Raw genomic sequence first — 26,755 nt, 5'->3', positions numbered from 1 at the left:
AAAAAAAAAGAAAATGTGGCACATACACATCACGGAATACTATGCAGCCATAAAAAAGGATGAGTTCCTGTCCTTTGTAGGGAAATGGATGCAGCTGGAAACCATCATTCTCAGCAAACTATCACAAGAACAGAAAACCAAACACCGCATGTTCTCACTCACAGGTGGGAATTGAACAATGGGATCACTTGGACACAGGAAGGGGAACATCACACACTGGGACCTATTGTGGGGAGTGGGGAGAGAGGAGGGATAGCATTAGGAGATATACCTAATGTAAATGGTGAGTTAATGGGTGCAGCACATCAACATGGCGCATGTATGCATATGTAACAAACCTGCATGTTGTGCACATGTACCCTAGAACTTAAAGTATAATAAAAAAAAAAGTATGCATCTGATAAAGGTCTAATATCCAGAATCTCTAAGAACTTAAATCAACAGGCAAAAAATAAACAACCCCTTTATAAGTGGGCAAAGGACATGAACATAGACTTTTCAAAAGAAGACATATACATGGCCAATAAACATATGAAAAAAATGCTCAACATCACATTAGAGAAATGCAAATTAAAACTGCCATGAGATACCATCTCATACCAATCAGAATGACTGCTATTAAAAAGTCAAAAAATAACAGAGGCTGACAAAGTTGAGGAGAAAAGAGAACACTTATACACTGCTGATGGGAATGTAAATTAGTTCAGCCATTATTGAAAGCAGTTTGGGGATCTCTCAAAAAAGTTAAAATTACCATTAGGGCCAGCAATCCCGTTATTGGATATATAACTAAAGAAAGATAAATCATTCTACCATGAAGGCATATGAACACGTATGTTCACTGCAGCACTATTCACAATAGCAAAGACACAGAATAAGCCTAAAAGCCCATCAATGATAGACTGGATAAAGAAAATGTGATACATATGCACCATGGAATACTATGCAGTCATAAAAAAGAATGAGATTATGTCCTCTGCAGCAACATGGATGGAACTGAAAGCTATTATCCTAAGAAACTAATGCAAGAACAAGAAAATAAGTATCATGTATTCTCACTTACAAGTGGGACCTAAACATTGAGTACACATGTACACAAAGAAGGGAACAACAGCCAGCCACTGGGGCCTACATGAGGGTGGAAGGTAGGAGGAGGGTGAGGATTGAAAAACTACCTTTTGGATACTATGTTTATTACCTAGGTAAAGAAATAATCTGTCCATCAAATCCTTGAGACATGCAATTTACCTATCTAACAAACCTGCACATGTACACCTGAACCTCAAATAAACGTTTTAAAAAAAGTAGTTTTTAGCAAAAGAGATTATTAATCCTCAGACCAATATTAACATGAAACCGCTCCTAATAACAATTTTTCATGAATTATTTTGGTTGATAAGCTTTGATACTTAGATTGAAATTTTCTGCTCAATTATTTAATATTATTACAGATGGTTCATTTCCATTTTAATCATCACTTTATATTTCTCATTCACTGCCTGGCCATGCTATAATCTCCACAGGAAAGTTAAAGAATACAGAAATGATATTGCCTCTACCTCCATTGAACTTATTTAGGTGAAAGAAGTATGTTTATAATAGTAAATAACATGAATTAAAGTGTAGTTTGGATTTACAATCCTGTGTATATAAAGACCAACTCAATCTCTTCGTCTGAAGCACAGGCAGAGAATCCTTTGCTTTAAAATGCACTGAAGCCTAACAACTCATTGCATGTAACTGATAATTTGCAATATGTCCTGGATCTACAGAAGAGCATAACTATGGTATAAATACTTTTCTACTTTGTTGAGTGAGTGCTTTGAAGACCTAAAAACTTTAGGGAAGCAAAGAATAACATCTTGTTGGAGGTGGGGCCTGAAGGGAAGTGTTTTGGTCATGGGGGCAGATCTCTCATGAACGGTTTGGTGCCTTCCTGGCAGTAATGTGTGACTTCTTGCTCTAGAGCTGGTTGTTTAAAACAGCCCGGCACCCCTTCTTCTTGCTTGCTCCCTCTCTTGCCATGTGACACACTGGCTCCCCTTGCCTTTCTCCATGAGTAAAAGCTTCCTGAGACCTCACTGGAAGCTGAGAAGATACTGGTGTCATGGTTCTTGAACAGCCTGCCATACCATAAATTTCTTTTCTTCATCAATTACCCTATCTCAGGTATTCCTTTATAGCAATGTAAAACAGACTAATGAAACATCCAGAGGCTGTGGACGAGTTTTAGCCTGTGCCAATATGAGAGAGGCTTCAGCACTATTGGAGGCAGAAGAGGAGGGAGGCACATCAACCCTGAAGACAGCACAAAGAGGGAGGAAAAACAGGAACTGAGGTCAACCTTCACTCGTTGAAAAGCTTAAATATCGTGTGTATGTGTTTTTAATTGCCTAGAGCACTTGGTGGAGAACCTGACAGTAAAATTACAAAAGAGAAGCATGAATTAATGACATAGAAAAGAAAGCAGCTATAATGAAAATAAATGAAGGCACAATCTAGCTCTATAATGCCTTTAGGAGAGTTAACAGGAGCCTTTGAAAATGAGCTGGGTAGCAATGGAGCATGGTTCAAGTAGTGGCCAAGGAGTATTTTTAATGAAAGGTACTGAATGCATTTGATCATTCACTGTTGCATGGGGCTCTGAGGGTGCAGGTGGAGGTTCAGAAGACTTCAATTCTAGCCCTGTTGCCTCCCACCTATGTAACCTTGACACAACTACTTCATCTTTCTGAGCTGTAGCTCCTTCACATAAACATTATAAACAATATTAGTCCCTGTTACATAATTATAAAGACTGAGCTTACATTTATTAAGTGCCAGCACACAGTGACTTACAGATAAACAACACCAGATTTACAAATGCTAACAGTTATTGCTATTATAATAATTAAGAACTTTTGTAATCAATATCACATTTCAATTTGCCATTGTCACAATGTAATTAAGGTAGAGAAGGAATTATTATTATCCCTAAATGAATAAGATGAGATAAACTGACTTCCCTCATAAGACGACAAAGACATTGAGCTTTTGACACTAGGCCTCATGGATCTTCTGGTTGTGCAATTTGAAAGAGCAGTTAACATAGTAAGATATAATAAGGAATAAACACAAGATTTAATAATTATGTAGCTCCTCCTGGGTAGAAAGAGTATGCTATTTATATGTTTTCTCTACATGATTTCTTTATATCATCATTACCATCCCATGTACTAGAATTCCTATTTTACAGATAAAGGAGGTGAGATCCCTATAGCTTAAATTACTCATGTAAGATTACATCAGCCAGTAAATGGTAAAAATAGGAGTCTCTTGTTATTCTGTCTGAACCTAGAATGCAAGCTCTTTTCATGAGGTCAGGCTGAAATGAGTCATCTGTTGATGGTGCTGGAATAGGTTGTAGGACAGTAAGACAGAATGCAAGATAGAGACATCATTTGGAATGAGTTAACCAGGACTTATGTCACTAACACATTTCTCAAAATAAAAAATTATATATCTTTTGGAAAGTTTGGCCAAAAGAAGAGAAAAGAAGAGTTATTTTTTGCATAGTGAAAGAATGGGGGTGGATGTATAATGAGAGAAGCCAATATTTCAGAAACTGAATGTCATTTAAAAAAAGAAAAGGAGGTGTTCAAAATTGTTGACTATGGGGGAGAGCAAAATTCAGGAGGATGAGAGTCAGAAAAAAATTTAGAAGTGGCAGGGTCAGCCTTCTGGAAGGAGACTGGGAGCCATTCTAGAATGGAACATAAGCAAGTAAGAACACAATTTACATTAAAGCGAGAGAAAATGCAAAAATAAATAAATAAATAAATAAATAAATAAATAAATAAATAAAAGATTACCAAGTAATCTATATAAGTATGAATTTAGAGAAAAGTAGCCTTAAGAACTAAAAGTTTAATAAAAGACATTTGTGATCCCACAAAATGTGTAATTATATGATTTCTTGACAATAAAATAAGAAATAAGTTTTCTTTAACAATTTAACTAACTTACATAAAATGTGCTTACCTTTCCATCCTAGTTCTATTCTTCTTTTCAATGGGTACTACCTTTCCACATCTGTTTCACTGTTGGATACGGCTTTAATACTTCTCAAGCAGAAGAAGATTACATTAAAACAAATTTCTAGTTATTTCCCCTCTTCCTCATGAAAGGCCCTTGGCATTTTCCATCATTTCCTCTGTGATTTTTTTCTCATAAGTTATTTCAACTATAGCTTGAGAATAAAATGTCCCCACACTCCTAGGAAATGATTGATATTTTTCTGTAGCTATGGTAGCAAGTAGTCACCAGAAGTGGTTTTAAAATTGCTGAATCAATGACAGCTCCAGAAACTATCAGAACTGATTTTCCACAAAGTTGAAGAATTAATGACTCTGCATCCCAGTGAACATGCATTTGCAAGTCAACCAACTAGTTATAACCCTAACTTCCTAAAGTCAGTTAATCCGAAAAATATAGTAACCTAAACTATAGTTTCTGCATTTGAGAGTTCCAGCCACCCATCCAAGATTGTATTGGAAATTCCAATGTCCCATAAGATTTCTGAGAATTAAAGGAGTTCCAGAAACTCATGATTATTTAGGGTCCTAAACTTCTACACTAGAGATTTCCAAATTCTATTCATGTATTATCTACCATAAATGTTCCTTTTTCTCTGATTGCTTTGACCTGGATGTGAAAGTGAGTCTCTTTAATTTCCCCTAAATTTTCACACAAGGCACATGTAATGTTAGCAGGAGTTTTAGATGGAGAGCTGTTATATTACAGCAAAGTGCACAAGCTAATATTGAACACAGTCCATCACTTTACTAAAATTCTTTTGGCTACCCAGCACATCTCATCTTCTCCTCCTTGAAGACTTACTGATAGTTTCCCTCACTTTATCACATAAAGCAGCTTCCCATCTTCAGTGTAAGCTCTGAGTATAATGAAGATTTGATCTTGTGCTCTCATAAAATCAAGAGGCGTATACTAAGTTTTACCCTTTAGCAACATAGAGATTTATTTTAAGGCAGATTATATTTCAAACATAAAAGTGGATGAATCACTATATTCATTTGGGGGATTTACATGACATGAATTCAAAGTCACAAATTTTAAATTAGCATCCTACTGTGTTTAGAGTACAAAAGTGATATGAATTAAAAAGGAATGGTGGAACATACAAAGTAAAAGAGAAGATTAATTTTTTAATATGAAGAGATAAAATAAAGATAGTTTAAAATAAACTGAAATTAAAATTCAAAAACCTATAGGGTGATAATTGACTTTATAAGGATAGCAAGAAAGCCCACAGGATTAATATGCATGGTTTTAAATAAAAGTTTAGGGTATTTTTATCTGTCTCTACTTATTCTAACTATTTGGTAACATAAATATTCACTCCACAGTGTTTTTCCTAGGGGGGGTAGTTCCCTTTGAAGTATTTTTTTTTTTTTTTTTGTCTCTTTGTAGAGTAGCTATAGGGAAATGATAGTCTCTAAAAATAAAATTTAAGAACAATTTGAAAATAATAAATTCAGATTTTCTTGACATCTTTGTTGACTAATTCTTTCCCCAAAGCATGTAATTTGAAGCATTGACTTAGAACTGCTTATATATGCATATTGAAAGTAAGGATATATCATTATAAGGGATAAGAAAAGAATTTAAAGTAGTCACTATTATAGGCAGTCTTCCATAGACATTGATTTTGACCCTACTATCAAGGCGAAAGTAAACTAACGTTAATTTTTTAGTTACCAAAATAAAATAGTATGTTCTCCTGGGTTCAGAGGGTGAAAATACTCTATCCTCAATTTTCTCTGAAATTATTGGAGTTCCACAGGATTCTATATTACCAAGTATGTTCCTTAGTTCCTAGAAACAAGTAAGGATAAAATACTGTCCAAGCTACACACTGTCCATGGTATGGAAGATATTGGACGGTATGTGTGAGAACAATCCAACTATTTGTCCATCTATTTGTCCTGCTCCATCCACCCATGCATCCATCTATACTCCATCTACTTCTCTTTGTGGAGGAGACAGATTTGAGACACCACCAAGACTCATTTTATGTTGCATATAGAATGGTCATCACAAACAGTGGAGCTCTGGAGCATCTCCTATATGTGATTTCTCCCAGGCTACCCCAATTAATCCTAAAATTAACTGAAAAAAAAAATGTGCTTACTGTTATTTTGTTTAGATGTCAATATTGCAAATATTTTAAGTACCTGTTTTTCACCAGGCATAATAGTAGAAAGTCTTAGTACAAAAAAAAAATAGGTGATCTTGGCAGAGTACGGTGGCTCACGCCTGTAATCCCAGCACTTTGGAAGGCCGAGGCAGGCGGATCATGAGGTCAGGAGATCTAGATCAACCTGGCTAACATGGTGAAACCCCATCTCTATTAAAATTTAAAAAAAAATTAAAAAAGAAAATTAGCCGGGTGTGGTGGCAGGCGCCTGTAGTCCCAGCTACTGGGGAGGCTGAGGCAGGAGAATGGCGTGAACCTGGGAGGCGGAGCTTGCAGTGAGCCTAGATCGCACTACTGCACTCCAGTCTGGGCAACACAGCGAGACTCCGTTCCCCAACGCCCAAGAAAAGGTGGTCTCATAAAAGGAACTCTTCTGAATAGTCTTTTAAACAAAATAAAACAAGCAAATAAAACAGATAAAATAGAATTTTACTATGGTAGAAGGACTTTAAAACAGAAAAAAATAAAATACTGAGAATTCTGAACATTAAATTTGGTAGAAAATTCAAATAGATTTGATAATATTCTTTTCAAAACATATTTATGCATTGTAACAGATAACAAATGAGGTTTAAATATATAATGGATCACACTGATTTTGCATTTGTCTCCTATACCTACTACACCATTGTTTGAAGGTATAGAAATTGTTTCTCTATTGGGTGTATCTTCTTTTATTGTTAATAATCCCCTCATATTCAAGAAGGTCCTCAAATAGCCTAATAAAGTATGTTCAAATTACCTAATAAAATAAGCTCCCTTAGAAGTCATCATTGTGATTGGAAAGCAATAGAGAGAAAGCTTGATTTATTGATTAGTAAGAGTATGCTATAAATTTTCTCCATATTAAAATTGTGTGGATTATGAGATCACACTTACTTACAGAAATTGCAGCAGATGGGCATAGTGATGAAGATATTAAAGGAAAGGATCACAGGTTAGCTTGTCTTTATAAAATGACTTTATTTCCTCTGAGATACTATGTATAAATCTAACAAAATTGCAGCAGGGAAGATTGTTATCTAAGAAAATACATGATGAATGCTTTTGTGAGACGTAATTATTTTGCAGGAAAAAACACTTTATGTACAGTCATGTGTCACTTAAAGATAGGAATACGTTCTGAGAAATATGATGTTAGGTGATTTCATTTTTGTGCAAACATTAGAGAGTGTACTTACACAAACCTAGATGGTATTGCCTGCTACACACTTAGGCTATTGTTTCTAGGCTACAAACCTACAGCATGTTACTATACTGAATACTGTAGGAAATTTTAACACAATGGTACTCGTATAGCTAAACATAGAAAAGGTACAGTAAAAATACAGTATAAAACAGAAAAATGGCACACCGGTGCAAAGCACTTACCATGAATGGGGCTTGCAGGACTGGAAGTTGCACTGGGTGAGTCAGTGAGTGAGTGGTGAGTGAATATGAAAGCCTAGGACATTATTGTACACTACAGTAGACTTCATAAACACTGTACAAATGCTATATTAAAACTATAAAAAGATTTTTCTGTCTTCAATAATTTAACCTTAGCTTATTGTAATTTTTTTTACTTTATAAACTTTAAAAGTATTTTTAACTCTTCGAGGTTTTTTGTAATAACACAGCTTAAAACACAAACACATTGTATAGCTGTACAAAATAATTTCTTTAATCCTTATTCTATAAGCTTTTTTCTATTTTTAAATATTTTTATTTTTTATTTTACCTTTTAAACTTGTAAAAACTAAGATACAAACCCACACATTAGCCTAGGTCTACACAGAGTGAAGATCGTCAATATCACTGTCTTCTACCTCCATATCTTGTCTCACTGGAAGGTCTTCAGGGACAATAACATGCCTGGAGCTCTCATTTCCTATTATAACAATCCCTTCTTCTGGTATACCTCCTGAAAGACCTGCCTGAGGCTGTTTAATAATTAAGTTTTTTTAATAAGTAGAAGTACACTCAAATGATAAAATACAGTAAATACATAAACCCTAACATAATCATTGATTATCATTGTTATGTACCTTATGGAATTATACAGTATGTACTACACTTTTATACAACTGGAAGTGCAAAAGGTTTGTTTATACCAGCTTCATCAAAAACATGTGAGTTGTGTGAGGCTAAGTTCTGATGGCTACAAAGTTACAGGCAAATAAGAATTTTTCAGCTCTATTGTAATCTTAGGGGACCACTGTTGTATATGTGGTCAATGATTGACTGCAATGTTATGCAGTGCATGATTGTATTTTGTAATTTTTTTTTTTTTTTGGTTCTTGCATAGGATTTCATTAAAGCAAAAGCATATGTGTGTCAATGACAGAAATAAATTAGCAATAATAATTTCCCAGTCTAGTAGGACTTTCTTTCCTTCTTTTTTTTTTTTTTTTGAAACAGACTTTTATTCTGTTGGCCAGGCTGGACTGCAGTGGCACAATCTAGGCTAAGTGCCAACTCCACCTCCTGTGCTCAAGTGATTCTCCTGCCTCAGCCTCCCCAGTAGCTGGGACTATAGGTGTACACCATCACACCCGCTGATTTTTGTATTTTTAGTAGAGATGAGTTTTCATTGTGTTGGCCAGGCCAGTCTTGAACTCCTGACCTCAAGTGATCCGCTTGCCTCAGCCTCCCAATGTGATGGGATTGCAGGAGTGAGCCCACTGTGCCTGGCCTCTAGATGGGACTTTGAAACTCAACAGGAAACAGACATATCAGGTACAAATTTTGAATTTAAATGTGAACAATAGTTTTTTAATGATATAAAATTTGACAGAATTTTATTTAAATTCAGGAAAAGAGCTTGATTATTTCTGGAAATTAAAACAAATAATTCAATAAATAAGAATATTTCCATATAGTGTAGGCTTCTTGATGTGGTACAAAAGCTAAGATTAAGAATGAGGTAAGATTTGTTCTATGTAGATGCTCCATCCTTTACAAGTTGCTGATTCCAGGCCAGTCACTTAAACCCTCAGAGACTTTTTTTGTGTTTAAATAAAGAATGCTACTTGAATTTCCTACATTCCATGCTCACTCTAAGATTGAAGCTTTATGATGTATACACAGAAACCTCTAAACTCTGAGCATGAAACTAAAATTTAGGCATGAGGTATGCTCATTGCTAATGTGGTATCACTGCTTCTAGAGCTTTTCAGTAGATAGAGCTAATAAATGTTATGTATGTAGACCCATTTCTGTATCTATGTATTTTAAAATAAGAATGGGTTCACAAATTAATATCTACATCTCTAATCTAGCAATACAAGGCTAATTTTAGCCATCTCTCCTTGCTAATTATGACTTCTTTCTCTAGCAATATGAAACCTATCTCCCAATATCTATAATTTATTTACTTATGCATTCCACCCTAATATACATGCAAAGTACTTTCATAATTGCTAACCTGTGCTCCTTTGAAAAAAAAAAATCAACTAAAATACAATGTCTATGTATAGTTCTTTTTATAGTTAGCCTCATCCTTTGCAGGTTTTGTCCTTTCAAAATACTGTTTTCCAAAATATAGGCTAGATCCTTTGACTGCCACACCTTCAGTAAGCTTATGCATTACATTTGTAAGATGGTAAGGTTCACTTGTCACTTTTCCACCCCATTTCGGGATATTACATCCTATTCATTTTCTTTCTTTCTTTCTTTCTTTCTTTCTTTCTTTCTTTCTTTCTTTTTTAATGTGCATGCTGCAGAGATTACTCATTGTGTTGTACAGTTCTATGGGTTTTGACGAGCACAGTAATTTGTCCAGCACCACGAACAGTTCCATTGCCATTAAAATTTCCTCATGTAATCAATGATTTTGTAGTCAACCCTCCTATATCTCTAACTCAATATATCTCTAATTTGGGCAACCATTGATCTATTTCCCATCTTTATGTTTTGGCTTTTCCAGAGTTTAAGATACCATGAATTATATATCTTAAATATGTAGTCATTTGGGCTTTCCTTCTGTCACTTAGCAAGACACACTAAAACGTTCATCCATGATGTGCATACATCAATAATTCTCTTTTTAAAATATTTGAATAGTATTCTCTTTTATAGATTTACCACAGTCTGTTCATTCATTTACCAGCTGAAGATAACATATTAGTTATTTCCACATTTTCGCAATTGAAGTCAAAGTTTCTGTAAATATTCCCGTATTGTTTTCTGTGTCAAAATGTTTTCAATTCACTTGGGTAAATACTTAGGAGTGGGATCACTGAATCATATATTAAGCAAGCATCTGACTTCATAGGAAACTTGCACACACGTTTTTCAAAGTGGCGGTACCATTTTGAATTGTCAACAGTAGTGAAAGTAGTGAATGAGAGTCTCCGTGGCTCTGCATGCTTACGAATATTTGATATTGTTAGACTTTTAATTCATTTATCCATTTTTAACAGGTATGTTCTGGCACCTTATTGTGGTTTTCATTTGTATCTCCCTAGTGAAAATCTCCTCTTATTCTTATTAGTCATCCATACATCTTCTTTGGTAAAGCTCAGATATTTTACCAGGAAAATTGGATTTACTTTCTTATTAAGTTTTAAGAGGTTTTTAAATATATTATGGATATAAATCTTTTATCAGATACGTGATTCACAAGTCTGATGCCCATATTTTCATTCTTTTAAGGAAGTGTTTGATGGAACAATTTTTTTAAATGTTAGATTTTTTTTTTCTATTGATTTACTCCTTGTAATGAGGAGGGCTGTGATCAGTAAATTACTTTAGTTACAACAAAGCAAGTACACAGAAGCTAATAAAAAGCCCCCAAATTCCAACATGTATTATAGCTTAGAAGTACACATTTGGTATATTTTCTTCTCTATAATTTCTCAAAAACACGGGATTCTATAAAACTCCATTTTAAGTAATAAGTTTAGGGTTTGACTTTTTTCTTCATTGAAATTTTAAAGTCATGCTCCTTTGATGTGGTCTGAAGTTGGCCTTCAAAATTCCTGTTAGGTAACAGAACCAAGTATTATATCAGTGATCCTCTGGAGTAGAGTTTCCAGTATGGAAGCTACCAGCCACGAGACAGCTGAGCACTTGAAATACAGCTAGCGTCATTGAGAAGATGACTATCAATTTAAATTTAAAGGTTGACACTTGATTTAGTTATTGGAACATTTTTAAACATTTGTAGGACAATTTGTGTTTGTGAATCTACTTTTTCAAATGTAAATTTTATTAAGTCTAAGTATAGATCAAGTATATTCAAGAAAACTTTAGTATCCGAATTGAGATGTTCTGTAAGTACACACTGGATTGCAAGGACTTAGTGTGAAAAAAGAATGCATAGTGTCTCGTTCTTTTCTTTACATTAGTCATATGATAAAATAACTATATTTGGAATGTACAGGGCTAAATAAATAAAATATATCATTAAGACTCATTTCACCTGCTTCTTTTTACTTTTAAAAGTGTGGCCATAAGAAAAATTTAAATAACATATGCAGTTCACGTTACAGTTTTATTAGATAGCACTGCTATAGAATATGATAATATGTATTAAATCATATTTTGTGTTGCAATGCACTCAGAGTTCTGAAACGGGGATGTTAATAACTTATCCACCACCGCCTCCAATTCTCTGACAGCTTTATATCCTCAGATAGGAGCTTAGCAAAACAAGGGCTGAAGAGAATAGAAAGACTTGAGAAAGGATTTTAGGTCTGACGATATTAGGTGTTGTTAAGGAACAGCATCTCCTGATGCCCTAAACATGCCATAAATTGTAGGGACACTACTGATACCTGATGGGCTCCAGTTCATAGCTTGCTTTCACCCAGGGAAAAGGGACTGGGCTGTTTTATTTCTTTCTTATTGACATGAGTAACACTTATTGCTTCGTAGTATCTCTTAACTCAAAAACAAAGCACAGTATCCCAGAATTGTACTTCCTTCCTTATTTTTAATAATGTGAAATGAACAGTAAGAGGTTCACATCTGTGTAAAGACTACTTTTCTTTTTTTCATTTAACTTATTAAATAAGTTACATATATATGAATGTATATACTCAATGTATTCTTATATTCATATATAAGAATTATTTAGTGGTATAGGCATTATCTACCCCAATTAAAATCCATTTTCAAAAGATAACTAATATAAAAGAAATTAACCTAAATTTAAAATTAGATTGCAAATTATATTGAGAACATAAAATTTTCCATGTCTAATATTTATTTACAGTTTTCTAGAAAACACAAGAGTATAGAAATTTTAACTGTAAGATTTATTTTAAAATGATTAGACATGATTGATATATTATCTTACCTACCATGACAGAAAATTATTTTAAACTTTTACTTTGATAGAATGTTAAAACTAAGTTTATAGAAGATCTCCTGATAGAAGCTAACCTTCTGAAATTATTCTGTAGCTTGGATGGGTTTTAGTTCATAATTTTCTGAAACAATATAAATCATCTATAAGTTCTAACTGAACAATTTCTCCCACAGTCAAGCTAGATGAAGAAAGTAAATATATACTTACAATATAGAGAACATATCATGGGAAGCACATAGACAGTTGTTATACTACTTCACTGTATTATCAAATCCTTGAGTTATTACATTCTAAACCTGATGAGAAAGAGAAATAAAGAAGTATGTTAGTTAAACGCACTGGATGTACTATATATGTAGCTAGATAACCAAAAAAAAAAAAAAAAAAAAAAAAAAAAAAAAATCTAAAAGAAATAATCTATGATAAAAACAAAAATCTTTCTGTATTATTGCGTTCTTTGCTGATATCTATTTGTGATTTCTGTTAAATGTTTAAAAAATGTTATTGATGGCCGGGCACAGTGGCTCATGCCTGTAATCCCAGCACTTTGGGAGGCCGAGACAGGTGAATCACTTGAGGTCAGGAGTTCAAGACCAGCCTGGCCAACATGGTGAAATCCTGTCTCTCCTAAAAATATAAAAATTATCTGGGCATGGTGGCAGGCACCTGTAATCCCAGCTACTGGGGAGGCTGAGGCAGGAGAATCACTTGACCCTGGGAAATGGAGGTTGCAATGAGTTGAGGTCACACCACTGCACTCCAGCCACAGTGACAGAGCAAGACTCTGTCTCAAAAAAAAAAAAAAAAAAAAGTTATTGAATACCTTAAATTGTTACAATATATAAGGGAAATATCATTAAAAAGAATGAATGATCTAGGTTATAGTTGAAACTCTAAGAAAGTGAGTATAAGGTACCTTCATAATTAAATATATATAAAATTTCTCATTTACAGAATAAATTGTGCCCATGGCACAAAAAACAAACTAACAAAAAACATTGCTAAATCATCTGGATGTATACAACTATCCGAATGCTTATAAAAATAAAGATCAAACAATTCGCTGATTTGCCTAAACATTTGTCATTTTAACGGTGATGTGTGTCAGCCAACATACATGATTAGTACAAACAGAGGTAACCTTTCAAATTGTATTGAATTAAGTACTCTATAATGAATAAGGATTAGATTTAATACAAAGTGTGAAACTGACCCACTGGCATTCACTTACCGCAATCAAGAACAAATATTTTTAAACTATGGAATAACTTAAAGTATATAAAGGGCAGATTCAGTTTTCTCTTTAAGATAATGCCCCCGCAAGTATGTTATATAAACTTATCCCCTGTCAAAAAATGCATTTTTGCTATAGAACAGACCCAAGGGAATTTGTACACTTAGCACTAACCAAAAATACTTAAGTATCTTGTACTCATTGCATACACCCCTGTGCACACGCTTGCACAAACACACAAACACGTTTTGCTCTGATTTTATGTCCCTCAAACACTTGCATTTTTTTCTTTCCTAAAGCAGTCAATTTTAAAACAAAATTCAATCTGATTTCCTTGTGGATTTCCACATAGCCTTGGATTATGCTTGAAAGAAAAATAATTTAATTTTCCACTGAATTTAGTACCTTTTCCCTCTTATACTTTGATATTGGATTCAAACACATTTAAAGATAATACAAATATGAAGAAATTGATCTATCTTGTCTTTAAAAAGTCAACTATCACCTAATTGTTCTTTTTTCAAATGTGTAACAGTTTGTAAATGAATAAGTTTGTCTATATTTTGTAACATTTGTTTAGTGTTTTTATGGATGTGTGTGATTGTCATATAATTATCAAAGCATTATTGTAAGGTAAGTTTTAGTTTTCTCATTTTGAAAAGTTCTGATAACTCAGACAACTGGTACATATTAAGAAGCTGGAAGGTATTGTAGCTGTGGGTCAAATCCAAACCTAACTTCAAAATGTCTCCTCTTTCTTAGTATAATCTTCACTTGCACATGGCTTCCGGATGTTGTTTGTAGGGCTATTCTGCTTAACTATCTACTTTCAATACTATTAGAGGTCCCAATTAGAAAAAAATAATAAAATGCTTTATAGAGTAAATTAATTTCTTTGTTGAAACTGTGTATAGCTGTCTTAGGACTGTTAAATGAGTAAAACCACAAACACAATTATTGCATATAAAGTGTATTGGTTATAATTCTTCACATAAAAGATCAAAATACTCAATCACTTAATGAAAACTAGAAAAGAGGCATAAACATCCATACAAATTGGCTCCCAAACATCTGATATATATATATATATATACACATAAAACTATTTGCTGTCACAACATTTGCTTTCATTGTACCACTGTTTTCTTGTTTGTGTTTTTGTTTTTACCATCCAACATCTGATTCAATGCTTTCAAAAAGACCTTGGCTGAGAAGTCAGAAGAATCAAACATTTAGAATTATTTCTAGAATGAGAGCAAATAATGAGGACCAGGAAGTGGCCTGAGTTCTTTTATCTATTTGGTAACTCAGATTTGTGTGTGTGTGTGTGTATGTGTGTTTCCCAAATCATGGTTATAATTTAAAGGCTCAGCATGCTGAATAAACCACACTTAAGTAATTGAGCTACTCTTTTAATTACTTTTGTTGATAATGTTTTATTTGAACTTAGTTTTATTATCTCTATCTCCCTTTTCTGTTATGTGTAGGGAGAAAATCATTTTCTCCATTCCCTATATTTGTGTCCAAGCCAGTCAAATAATTATAGTGCATTTTTCTCTTTTGCTTTTCTACATATCTTTCTTCCTACAATGGTAAGGCATCTACCTGCCATGGGGTAGAGGTGGGAAAGAGATACTCAATTTCTGTTTTTTAAGGCATTATTTAATGTAGAGTTTAACATCAGTCTTTAGAAAGCCCTTCAGTTTCTTCCTCCATATCAAGACCAGGCTTGATGGGTTAGTCTATTATTTGGATGTTTTGCCAAGACCCAGATGCTTAGTAAGTTAAAGATGAAGCATTAAGATGATTCACTAAGTGTTTTTACTTTTCATCTTGATGTTTGTCAACAAACATAAATGAGTGGGTTTGCATGGAATTTTATATAAAGGAGTTTCAAGTCATGTAGAAAGAACAGGCCAAGCACAGTTGCTCAGGCCTGTAATCCCAGTACTTTGGGAGGCCCAGGCAAGAGGACCTCGTAAGGGCAGGAGTTTCAGACCAGTTTGGCTAACATAATTAGACCCTGTTTCTACCAAAAAAAAAAAAAGTTTAAAAACAAAATAGGCAGGCACATTTGTGCACACCTGTAGTCTCAGCTATTCAGGAAGCTGATGTGGGAAGATTGCTTGAGTCCAGGAGTTTGAGGTGATAGACCATCATGCCACTGCACTCCAGCCTTGGTAATAGAATGAGACCCTTAAGAAAGGCACAATAGGAAAAAAGCCCTCAGGCATTCTTTTGAGGAATGCAAGAATAGGTGGAGAGAAAGAGTGCAGTGGTAGAGAAAAGTGGCTGCCACAGCTCTTGTCTGTTCTTCCCAGCTTCTCGAGGTCAATCCTCTAGGGGATGTATCTTTCGAAATTCTTAATTACATTGACGGGATGCTCAGGGTTTTTGCTTTCAAGTTTTGGAGGACATTACTGTGCTGAGTAATCCCAAGTTACCATGCAGACCCCAAGTAGTAGTCAAGGAGGCCCTGTGGCATGACAGACTCACTTTGCAATCCCAAGTTTACTTTGGCTATCATGCAATATGGATAATAAGTTGAGGGGGATAAATGGGCCTTCTGTGAGCAAAATGGCTCAGCCAAGAAGGTTTATGAGGTTCGCAGCTTTAACCAGGTGTCAGAAGAGAAAAGTAGTAGAGACTCTGAGGAATCTGAGCATCAAGATCAAGGGCAGGCTGAATTAGCAAGGCCATTAGAAGAGACAGAGCTCAGAAAGAACTGACTGTGACAGGTGCCAGAAGAGAAGCAGTCAGAAAAGGAAGGTTTCATGAAGGAGGTCATGTTTGTGTTGAAGACAATGACTCACCCTTATATTCAAGATCTAGCATTACAAGGAGAGTAGACACAAAGTGCAGAGGCCCAGGACAGTAACAAGCACTGCATGTTCAAACAAAAAAGAAAAACACCCCAGTATACCTGTAGCTATAGTTACCCAGGACACTATGGGTGGGGTGGGTGTGAGGGGAAGGGTAAGACAGCCAGGCAGCAGCAGGTCTTGATGGGCCTCAAAGGCCATTGTAAAGAGTTTAGACTTTATAGTGCAATGGATACAAGAGGGTTTTGGCTGGGGACTAGCATGATCTGAATACAATTTTAAATGATCACTTCAGCTGTCCTGTTGACAATAGAGGCGCAAGCCTGGAAGCAGTAGCCAGTTCAAAGGCGATTACTGTCCTTGAATTGAGAGACAATGTTGGTTGTTAGGTTTGGTGGAAATAAGTGTTTGGATTTGGAATACATTTGATATATTTGAATAAAGTATTAAATCCAATTCATTGGTATGGTCATTTCACAAACACAAATGCATCGTTGAGTCATCATTTTTGAATCACTGTTGAGTAATTTTTTTTTGTAGAGAAAGGTCAGTTTAAATAATAAAAATTAGATCTTTATTCAAGATACTTTAGTAAATTTGGGGGAAAATTCACCAAAGGTAAAAAATATGGAGACACACTAGTTTTATATAATTGTTTTCAGTTGCTGTTGAATTAAAGATAGTGCAAATGATTAAGAAAAACACTACACAATCTATAAATATAAAAGAACAAGGAAATGGTCAAATGGAGCATTATTTATTTAAAAAGAAGCTTCAGAGAACTCTGAAAGATGTTGTTAGAAATACCTCAGATATATTGAAAACTTAATTCCAATAATAGGAGCAAACTTCTTAATTCAGCTGACCAGATGAGATTAAAGGACATTGAATTTTGAAAAATAATGACAAGTACTATGTGCTGTTTATAATAAGTGAGCGTTGCTGCCAAGAGAGGTCATGAAGCCAAATCCTGTGACTATACTTTAAGTAGAATTTTATGACTTCAAAATTTTATGACTGAGTCTTTAAGCTTTTTTTAATTCAACATACATTTTCTAAATGTCTTCTATGTAACAGAGAGTTGCCAGGTGTTATGGCCATAAGGGTTCCTAAGACACTCTCTCTGCCCTTGAAATCTTCACAGTCTAGAAGCGGAAGGGGAAAAACAGAAATGAACTGTGTGTGTACAAAAGAACTGTATGTGTGTATCTGGCTTCGGTTACACATGTAGTAGCATTCTATTTTACAAGGTGGAAGCTTAATAGAAAATAGGCTATGCAAAGTGAATGCAGAATAATGACAAGACACTGCAGCATGAATAAAGAGAAGCATAGCAAGGATAATATCATTTTGGGACTAAAAAGTAATATGGTCTCTGTGGAACAGAGTGTAATGGTAAAGAGTGTAATGGAAGACATGCACAAAGCAGTAGAGGTGAGTTGGAGAGCCCCTGGGTCATGCTGAGAGCTTGATTCTCATTAACGCTAATAATAACACCTGTTCACTATATACAGGCTCAATTTTAAGAGTCTATACATATATGTTCTCATTCAGTCTTGTCAATGAGTTTATGAAGTAGTACTATTCCAGTTTTAGAGATGAGAAATATGATGCACAGAAAGGTTAAGCAATTTGTCCAAGTTCATTCAACTTGTAAGTGGTACAGCTGGACTGGAACCCAGACAGATTGATTCCGGAGTCCCATTCGTGATGTGATATGTCTGCCTTTTCCATACAGCATGGGATGATTTGGCTCTAAAGAATTCCTTTTTCATAAATGTACATGGAAAAGAAAATTTTCCTGCTCACAGTCCAAAAAATGTTGGTTGGCTGTTTACATTAGGTAGAAATATGAATAAGAATCCTAGACTGAAAAAAACAAAGCCAAGTGAGAATGAACGAGAAGAAGAGAAGGAAATAACGAACATTTCTTAAGCATTTTATTGTGGAACAAATTTAGGGCTAGATGATTTAAAGGTCATCTCCCAGGTCCATATCTTTGCAGTATATGAGCAAAGAAAAAGAAAAAAGAATGGCCATGAGAGACATGCATGATTTGTACTTGCTTCTACAGCTCTTGTTTATTTTCTTTATCTGAAATCTTTCAAGGGTTGTGCTTTCTTCTTATTCCTTCTCTCTCACTTAGCCAGCTTGAATGATCTGTTTTGACTCTATAGTTAAAGGGAGTAGGATGTAGATCCTCATGAGTTGAACAGGGTTGGATGTTCTGTAGAAGGCTAGCCTTGAATGATACAGCCTGTTCTATGTGTGGAGTTGTTGCAGGCGACAGAATTAGTAACACTTAGGACCACTGACAAACATCAATGTCTTAAGAACTTAAAATACACTAATGCTTGGCATACAGATTAGTAATTATCATAACAGATGTTTGAAATAGATTTGTCCAAATTTATACATATATTTTATCAATAGAAATATTTTCAACACATATTTTGAGGAAGGGAAAGCTGCTTTGTTCTTTTGAAACTTGCACACTTCCAGAAAAATTCTTGAGCTTCTTCCCCTGAGCTTTAAGCAGCACTAGAAACCTCATTGTACATTCTTCCTAAAGCATCTATTTTATTCAAAGATTGGAGAAAATGAAATTTATTCTAAAATAGAGAGACAGTATATAATAAATAAAATGCAGAATGTACATATATTTTTAAAGACTTATTTAATCAAAACACTTATGGAATCCCTATTATGATAGGTGCTGCTGTGGTTGTTGGGAATAAGGCTGTTGTTCCTACATATTTATGATTGTCTCATGCTAGGTGGTATGAAAATAAAATATGCAAGTTTTAAGACATGTATGAATAATTTTTTATGGAATACAGTGGATGCATATTTTGCCTTCAGATGCTGGAGAAAATAAATTATGACTGTTTTGATTTAAACTAGAGGTTAGCAAAGCTATGCACTAGAGATCTATACGGTAAACATTTTAGGCATTGCAGGCCAGGAGACAAAGTCAAAGATGTCCTCTAGGTACCCGTATATTATACAATTTATGTTTCATCTGCTCCACTCTGCTTTTGTACTATGAAGGCAGACATAAATAATGTACTATAGTTTACAAAATTCTGGTTTGGACCAAAATGAATTTTTTTATTTTTTTAATTTCACTGAGACATATGTCTGAAAAATGGTTTGATACTTTGTGTCTTTCAATCAAATCAATCAAGTTTAAGCATTCCATCTCTTCATTTCTCTAGCTGTAATGGAGTCTTGGAATAATTAAACCAATGAAAGATAAGCCCTGACTTTTCTTGTAACAGGCCTGGGAGAGACAGACCAATCAGTAGCCTGGGAGCTTCTGCTGGATAGAATAAGGTTTGGGCTGAGTTCTAGGTGTTGCTCCCAAAGACTGCAATGCACTTCATACTTATTCAGATGGTGTTTTAATTCCTTATCTTACATGTTAAAATCCTCCTAGGAAGAAGGATCTGAAGATAGGAGATAAGAGGTAAACTCAGGCAAAGATTGTATGACACTCGTCTATCATCAGTCACATCCACCAAAAAGGACGTCTCTTGGAACCGGGATTGGGAAAGTAGACCAGGGACAGACAGTTGATGACACTTCTTACTTCTTTACTATTTTTTGTGTATGGCAATAATAAGAAAAAATTGAATACTTCCTTTTAAAAGCACATGTTTTTAAGAGTGTTAAAGGAGGCCAAGATAAGATAAAGCAGGGTTTTGATACGCTGTTGCTCTTCTCCCAACAACCCTCCCTCCCCATTCATCTGACAAAAATTGGGGAAGCATTAAGAAGATGGAAGGAAGGAAGGAAGGAAGGAAGGAAGGAAGGAAGGAAGGAAGGAAGGAAGGAAGGAAAGTGATGTTTTGTCTTGGGCTCACTCTCAATGACGTAGCTCCATACATCCTGCCTGCTATCTTCAGTCAGGCTCCCGGAACTCCAGAACTCTAGGGGTAGTAAGAGGCAGTTCAGGCTTTCTCTCTTTCCTGACCCCTGTATGACTTCTACGAAAAGCTGACATTCATTGAACAAGTTATCCCAGTGTACTACAAAGCCTAGAGATAACTAGTTTTGGAAAGGTTAGGATCCACTGGTTTGTTCTCTTTAACATTGGGTTCTTAAAATTTAACAGGCATAAGAGTCATCTAATGACTTATTAGAAACACATATTTATGAAGTATATTTCCAGAGATGCTGATAATAGGTATGGGTAAGATCCTGGATTTCCATATCTAACAATTTCCCTAGTTTTTAGAAGAATTTGTTGCAGATGTTTGGGGATCATGCTGTGAAAAATAACAGATCAGCTCCAGAGTGTTCAAAACAACTGAATAAAAAAAGACTACAGAAACTTATCATTATTTAAATAACTATTAAAACTTTTCTTGAGTATAAATTAACTGCATGAAAAATAATTCTATCACTATAAATTTTAATTAGAAAACTTAAGACACAGCTTTTCATCTAGACCAAAGACTCTTGGGAAATCAATAATCAAATGATAAAATTTAGCATAGTATGTTTTTTGTAATCAACAAAGAAGACATACTATTCCTAGCAAAAATATTAAATGGATATTTTACACAATGGCTATTTAATTTAGAATAATATGATTTTTATTTGTAAAGGAGTGCTTACACTGATGAGGGATTTTTATAATCAGAATTGCTTGTTAAATTCTCCTCAAACAATGAATGTTTTGGGAAAGGAAAAGAGTCCACTCCAATTTTAACTGTAATTTTTATATTAAATACAATAGTTTGAGATATGTGTTAATAGTACATGGTTTACAAACAAACTGAGTTATTAAAAAACGAAATACGTTATATTGTTCAGAACATAGGGCAATTTACCACAAAGCAGTACTCTGACTCACGGCATACAAAGAAATGTATTTTGTTTTAAAACAGATTTATCTCCTTTTGAATCATTTTAAAACTTGAATTTCAGGATTTTAATAGCCTAAATAAAAGAACCACATTCTTCTGAACTTATTCCTTCCAGCCGTGAGCATTCCACCACTATGAATAAATTTGACTCTAAGTAAGCACGGAAGAACCCAGATTGCCTGATATGAAGCCCCGAGATGACTCTTTATCTTTGTTCTTATTTGTTCTTCTAATACACCCTTACAATGTATTTTGGAAAAAAATAAAATCTGTACCTGCCAAAAAATCTGTGCCCACTCTATTTTGCGTAGAAAATTATACAAAATAATTTACTCTTGCGTGGCCAGGCACGGTGGCTTCTGCCTGTAATACTAGCACTGTGGGAGGCCAAGGCAGGTGGATCACGAGGTCAGGAATTCAAGATCATCCTGGGCAAGATGGTGAAACCCCCATCTCTAAGAAAAATACAAAAAATGTGCCAGAAGTGGTGGCGGGCGCCTGTAGTCCCAGCTACTCGGGAGGCTGAGGCAGGAGAATGGCGTGAACCCTGGAGATGGAGCTTGCAGTGAGCCAAGATTGCGCCACTGTACTCCAGCCTGGGCGACAGAGCAAAACTCCATCTCAAACAAACAAACAAAAACAAAACAAACAAAAAATAATGTACACGAGTAGTTTTCCACTGTCAACATTTTTCATCCATGTCCTTAATATATTTTATATCTGTCCTTCATATATGGACCATGCATGGCAAATATGCAGATCTAAATTCATCTTAACATGGGAAAATTAAAATAAAGTATGAAGCCATTTTTCATACAGTTTGGTCAAATAATATTAAAATATTTACTATAAAAGTGAAAACATTACTAAAGGAAAAGGAAATAAAATATACAACCTAAATTTTCTGCTTAAGTATCCTTTTCATTTCAGAGCTAATCTACTCTGGCAAATGGGTAGAGAAATATAACCTTGGCGTTGAGTTTACTGAAGGTGGAGGGTTGAAAGCTCTGGATAGAAAGCAGGTACTAGGAATGCTCTTACCCTTAACAGTGTGTACATTATTCAATACATTTGTGTTATAACATTCTTCTTTAGAAAGGCAGTGTTATTCTGACTTTTATGTAAATTGATTTAATCAGATGATGTGGTTGTCCTTCTAAACACCTAGCTGAGATTAGCCCCCTGTTGTGCATTGAATTATGGCACCCCTAAAAGACATATTGAAGTCTTAACCCCTGGTACCTGTGAATGGGACCTTATTTGGAAATACATCATTTGCAGATGCAATCAAGTTAAGATGGATCCCCCAATTAACTTTATTACAGCAGTTATTTTACAACATATATGTATATCAAAACCATGCTGTATATCTTAAATATACACAATTTTCATCCATCAAATATACTTCAATAAAGAAAAGATGGAAAAAAAAAAAAAAAGATGAAAATCACACTGGAGAGAGTTAGGCCCTAAATCCAATTACTGGTGATATGAGTGAGCTTGGGAGATACAGAGACTCACAGAAAGAAGTCTATTGAAGAAGAAGCAGATATTGAAGTTATGCTGCCACAAACCAAGAAACTTGCTAGCAACCACCAGAAGATAGAGGAAACAAGAAAGGATTCTTTATGGAGCCATTGGAGAGAGGCTGGCACTATTGACACCTTCAGTCTGGACTTCTAGCCTCCAGAATTGTGAAAGAATAAATGTCTGTTCTTTGAAGCCACCTAGTTTGTGGTTATTTATTATGGCAGCCCTAGGAAACTAATATACTCCTCACAGATTTAATTTTAATTTAGGTAAGGAGAGTAGTTGAGGTAATGGTGGGATGCTGTAGTGTTGAGTTCTTGAATATAAAGAAGGCAGAATAAGAATTCTATTCACCTGAGAGATGGAAATTGAGGGCAAAGAAGAAGAAGGAAAGTGTCTAGAAAATACATATGCATACACACACACACATGTGTATGTGTTTGTGTGTGTGTGTATTTGCCCTGACTGAACTTAAAATAATCTTAAATAATGCTGTTGCATGATAATGTTGTTGAAATATTCACTGGTCTCCTCCCCTACTCCCTATTCAAGCATTTGGCCATTCCTTATTTGTGGGGAAAAGAAAGAGAGATCAGCCTGTTACTGTGTCTATATAGAAGGAAGTAGACATAAGAGACTCCATTTGGTTCTGTATTTGAGATGCTGTTAATCTGTGACCCTACCCCCAACCTTGTCCTTGCAAGAGACATCTGCTGTGGTGACTCAAGGCTTAAGGATATTGGGCTGTGCAGGATGTGTCTTTGTTAAACAAGTACCTGAAGGTAGCTTGCTGGTTAAAAATCCTGCCCGTCCCTGGGCAATGGAACATCTGGGTGTAAAACCCATTGTGTGCTTTGTTTACTGAGCAAGGAGAAAACCGCCTTTAGGAATAAGGTGGGACTTGCTGGAGTAATGCTGCTAAAAGGTTTAAGGAGAGTTTGCATATGCATCTCAAGGCACAGCATTTTCCTTTAAACTTATTCATGTCACAGGGATTTTTGTTCATATGTCTTACTGCTGATTTCCTCTCTACAATGATCCTATTGTCCAGCCACTCCCTTATGTTTAAGATGGTAAAGATAATTATCAATAAATACTAAGGGAACTCAGAGACGGGTGCCGGCGTGGGTCCTCTATATGCTGAGCACCGGTCCCCTGGGCCCCGCTTTTCTTTCTCTATACTTTGTCTCTGTGTCTTATTTCTTTTCTCAAGTCTCTCGTTCCACCTAATGAGAAACACCCACAGGTGTGGAGGGGCAGGCCACCCCTTCATTTATTCACTTAGCTGATGTTGAAGGCCTGAAAGTCTATTTCTGACTGTTATTTTCCAATAGCCCAAGGCCAAGGAAGTCTGGACCTGCCTCCTCCTCTCTTGGTTTTGTACAATCTGTTTTAGTCACTCTAGCCTTCTGTCAGCTCTTCAAAGTGCTCTCCTGTTTCCATATGTAATGTCTATTAGCATAGCATGTCATACATTCCAGTGTAGCATGATGCATGAGAGAAACTAAGTTTAAACTATTCTGTCTGGTATAATGGGAAGATGTTTTCTTTTCAAATTTGGTATACAGGGGGAAAACACACTTTCTACATGATATTTGATGTGGGTATCAAACTCAACTACATCTAGAGCTTAAGATTTTCAACCTGAAAAGCTGATTAAAAAAAGAAAATTAAGGGGCTTGAACTTCAAATCCAATGAATCATATGTGATTATAAGTAAAGTTACAGGCTTAAGGCTGTTTACATGTGGGGAAAAGAAAAAGAGAGCAGACTACTGTTACTGTGTCTATATAGAAAGAAGTAGACGTAAGAGGCTCCATTTTGTTGTGTATTTGAGATGCTGTTAATCTGTGACCCTACCCCAACCTTGTCCTTGCAAGAGACATGTGCTGTGGTGACTCAAGGTTTAAAGGATTTTGGGCTGTGCAGGGTGTGGTTTGTTAAACAAGTGCCTGAAGGCAGTATGCTTGTGAAAAGTCATCACCATTCTCCTAATCTCAAGTATCCAGGGACATGTACACTGCCAAAGGTCGCAGGGACCTCTGTCTAGGAAAGCTAGGTATTGTCCAAGGTTTCTCCCCATGTGATAGTCTGAAATATGGCCTCATGGGAAGGGAAAGACCTGATCATCTCCCAGCCTGACACCTGTGAAGGGTCTGTGCTGAGAAGGACTAGCATAAGAGGAAAGAAGGCCTCTTGGCATTTGAAATAGAGAAAAGCATCTGTCTCCTGCCTGTCCCTGGGCAATGGAACATCTTGGTGTAAAACCCAATTGTATGTTCTATTTACTGAGAAAGGAGAAAATCGCCTTAGGGCTAAAGGTGGGACAAGCTAGCGGAAATGCTGCTCTTTATGCACTAAAAAGGTTTATGGAGATATTTGCATATGCATATCAAGGCACAGCACTTTTCCTTAAACTTATTCATGTCACAGAGATCTTTATTCATGTCTTACTGCTGACCTTCTCCCTACGATGATCCTATTATCCTGCCACTTCCCTTTTCTAAGATTGTAAAGATAATGATCAATAAATACTGAGGGAACTCAGAGATCGGTGCCGGCATGGGTCCTCTGTATGCTGAGCGCCAGTCCCCTGGACCCACTTTTTCATTCTCTATACTTTGTCTCTTTGTCTCATTTATTTTCTCAAGTCTCTCGTTCCACCTAACAAGAAATGCCCACAGGTGTGGAGGGGCAGGCCACCCTTTCATTTACACATATAACTCTAAGATAAGATGACTGTATTGTAGCAAAATATGTCTCAAAAGTGAACTCATAGCCCATTTGGGTCAGCTTTCAGAGAAAAAATTTATAACACCTCTTAGAGAAGGACCTGACATGAAAATTTATTGACCAAAAAAATTCAAGGCAATTACAGATCCAGGGATTCAAATAAAGGAAAGGGAAGTAAGAATTAGAAAATTATCTCAGTTAAAAAAAAAAACATTATTATTATTTTTAATTAATGGCAATGACCTAATAATCTTTTTTTTAAAACTCAGGTAAATTTAGTGCTGTATTTATATGTAAAATTTCTGATATATTGTTCTTACTTGTCATTGTAATAAATATGTTTATAATATATGCCATCTTTTGAATGCCTACATTTACATATGAACATTTACATTGAAAGACATCAAATGAAAAAAACTAAAAGGCAGAAATGAAGTCCACAGGCAAGCGGCCCGGGCGGCGCCCTGACAGCCTGGGCGGCGCCCTCAGCCTAGTTAAAGATCGACCCCGGACCTAACCGATCAGGTTAATTGGGTTATCTATAGACTCCGGACATTGTAAGGACAAACGTTGTGAAAGTCTCTGTCCTGCTCTAATTACCAGTGTCTGCCACATATCTTAGTCCTGGACCCAGTACAAACACAATCCCCTATTTTGTCCCAACTTCCTGAGCCCAACACAAACACATCCCCCCACACATCTCAGAAACACCACCTAGAGAGCCCCTGATAAGATCACAACCGTTTGTAGTTTTACTAAAAGCGCGGGAACAAATGGAAAACTGTTAATTGTATTAACCAATTACCAGTTGTAATGCTGCAACCAAAAGAATTCCTTTGTACCTCTGTAACCTTACATATCCTGTATGCATCGGGCTATAAAAAGCGGCCACATGCATCATTCAGGGCCCTCTTGTATGTTGTAAAACAGAGGGACCAAGTTCGAACTTGCATTAAAGATCCTTGCCGCTTGGCTTTGACTCCGGATTCTGGTGGACTTCTTCGGGGAATA

General features: G+C 35.6%; 1 protein-coding gene across 1 annotated transcript in view; it reads right to left on the bottom strand.

Annotated features, from left to right (window-relative positions):
• The window catches only part of FUT9 (fucosyltransferase 9), a 214,917-nt gene that overhangs the window by 90,153 nt on the left and 98,009 nt on the right, over window positions 1-26,755 (bottom strand). Inside the window, exon 2 of the mRNA XM_017886756.1 lies at window positions 12,759-12,847. The gene's annotated coding sequence lies outside the window, so the exon portion shown is untranslated. The remainder of the gene's footprint in view (window positions 1-12,758; window positions 12,848-26,755) is intronic.

This window comes from Rhinopithecus bieti, unplaced genomic scaffold, assembly GCF_001698545.2.
Source record: "Rhinopithecus bieti isolate Rb0 unplaced genomic scaffold, ASM169854v2 scaffold_14937, whole genome shotgun sequence".
In the NCBI taxonomy this organism is placed as follows: Eukaryota; Metazoa; Chordata; class Mammalia; order Primates; family Cercopithecidae; genus Rhinopithecus; species Rhinopithecus bieti.
Note: the sequence above shows the minus strand (reverse complement) of the source record. Positions and strands in the feature narration are given on the sequence as shown.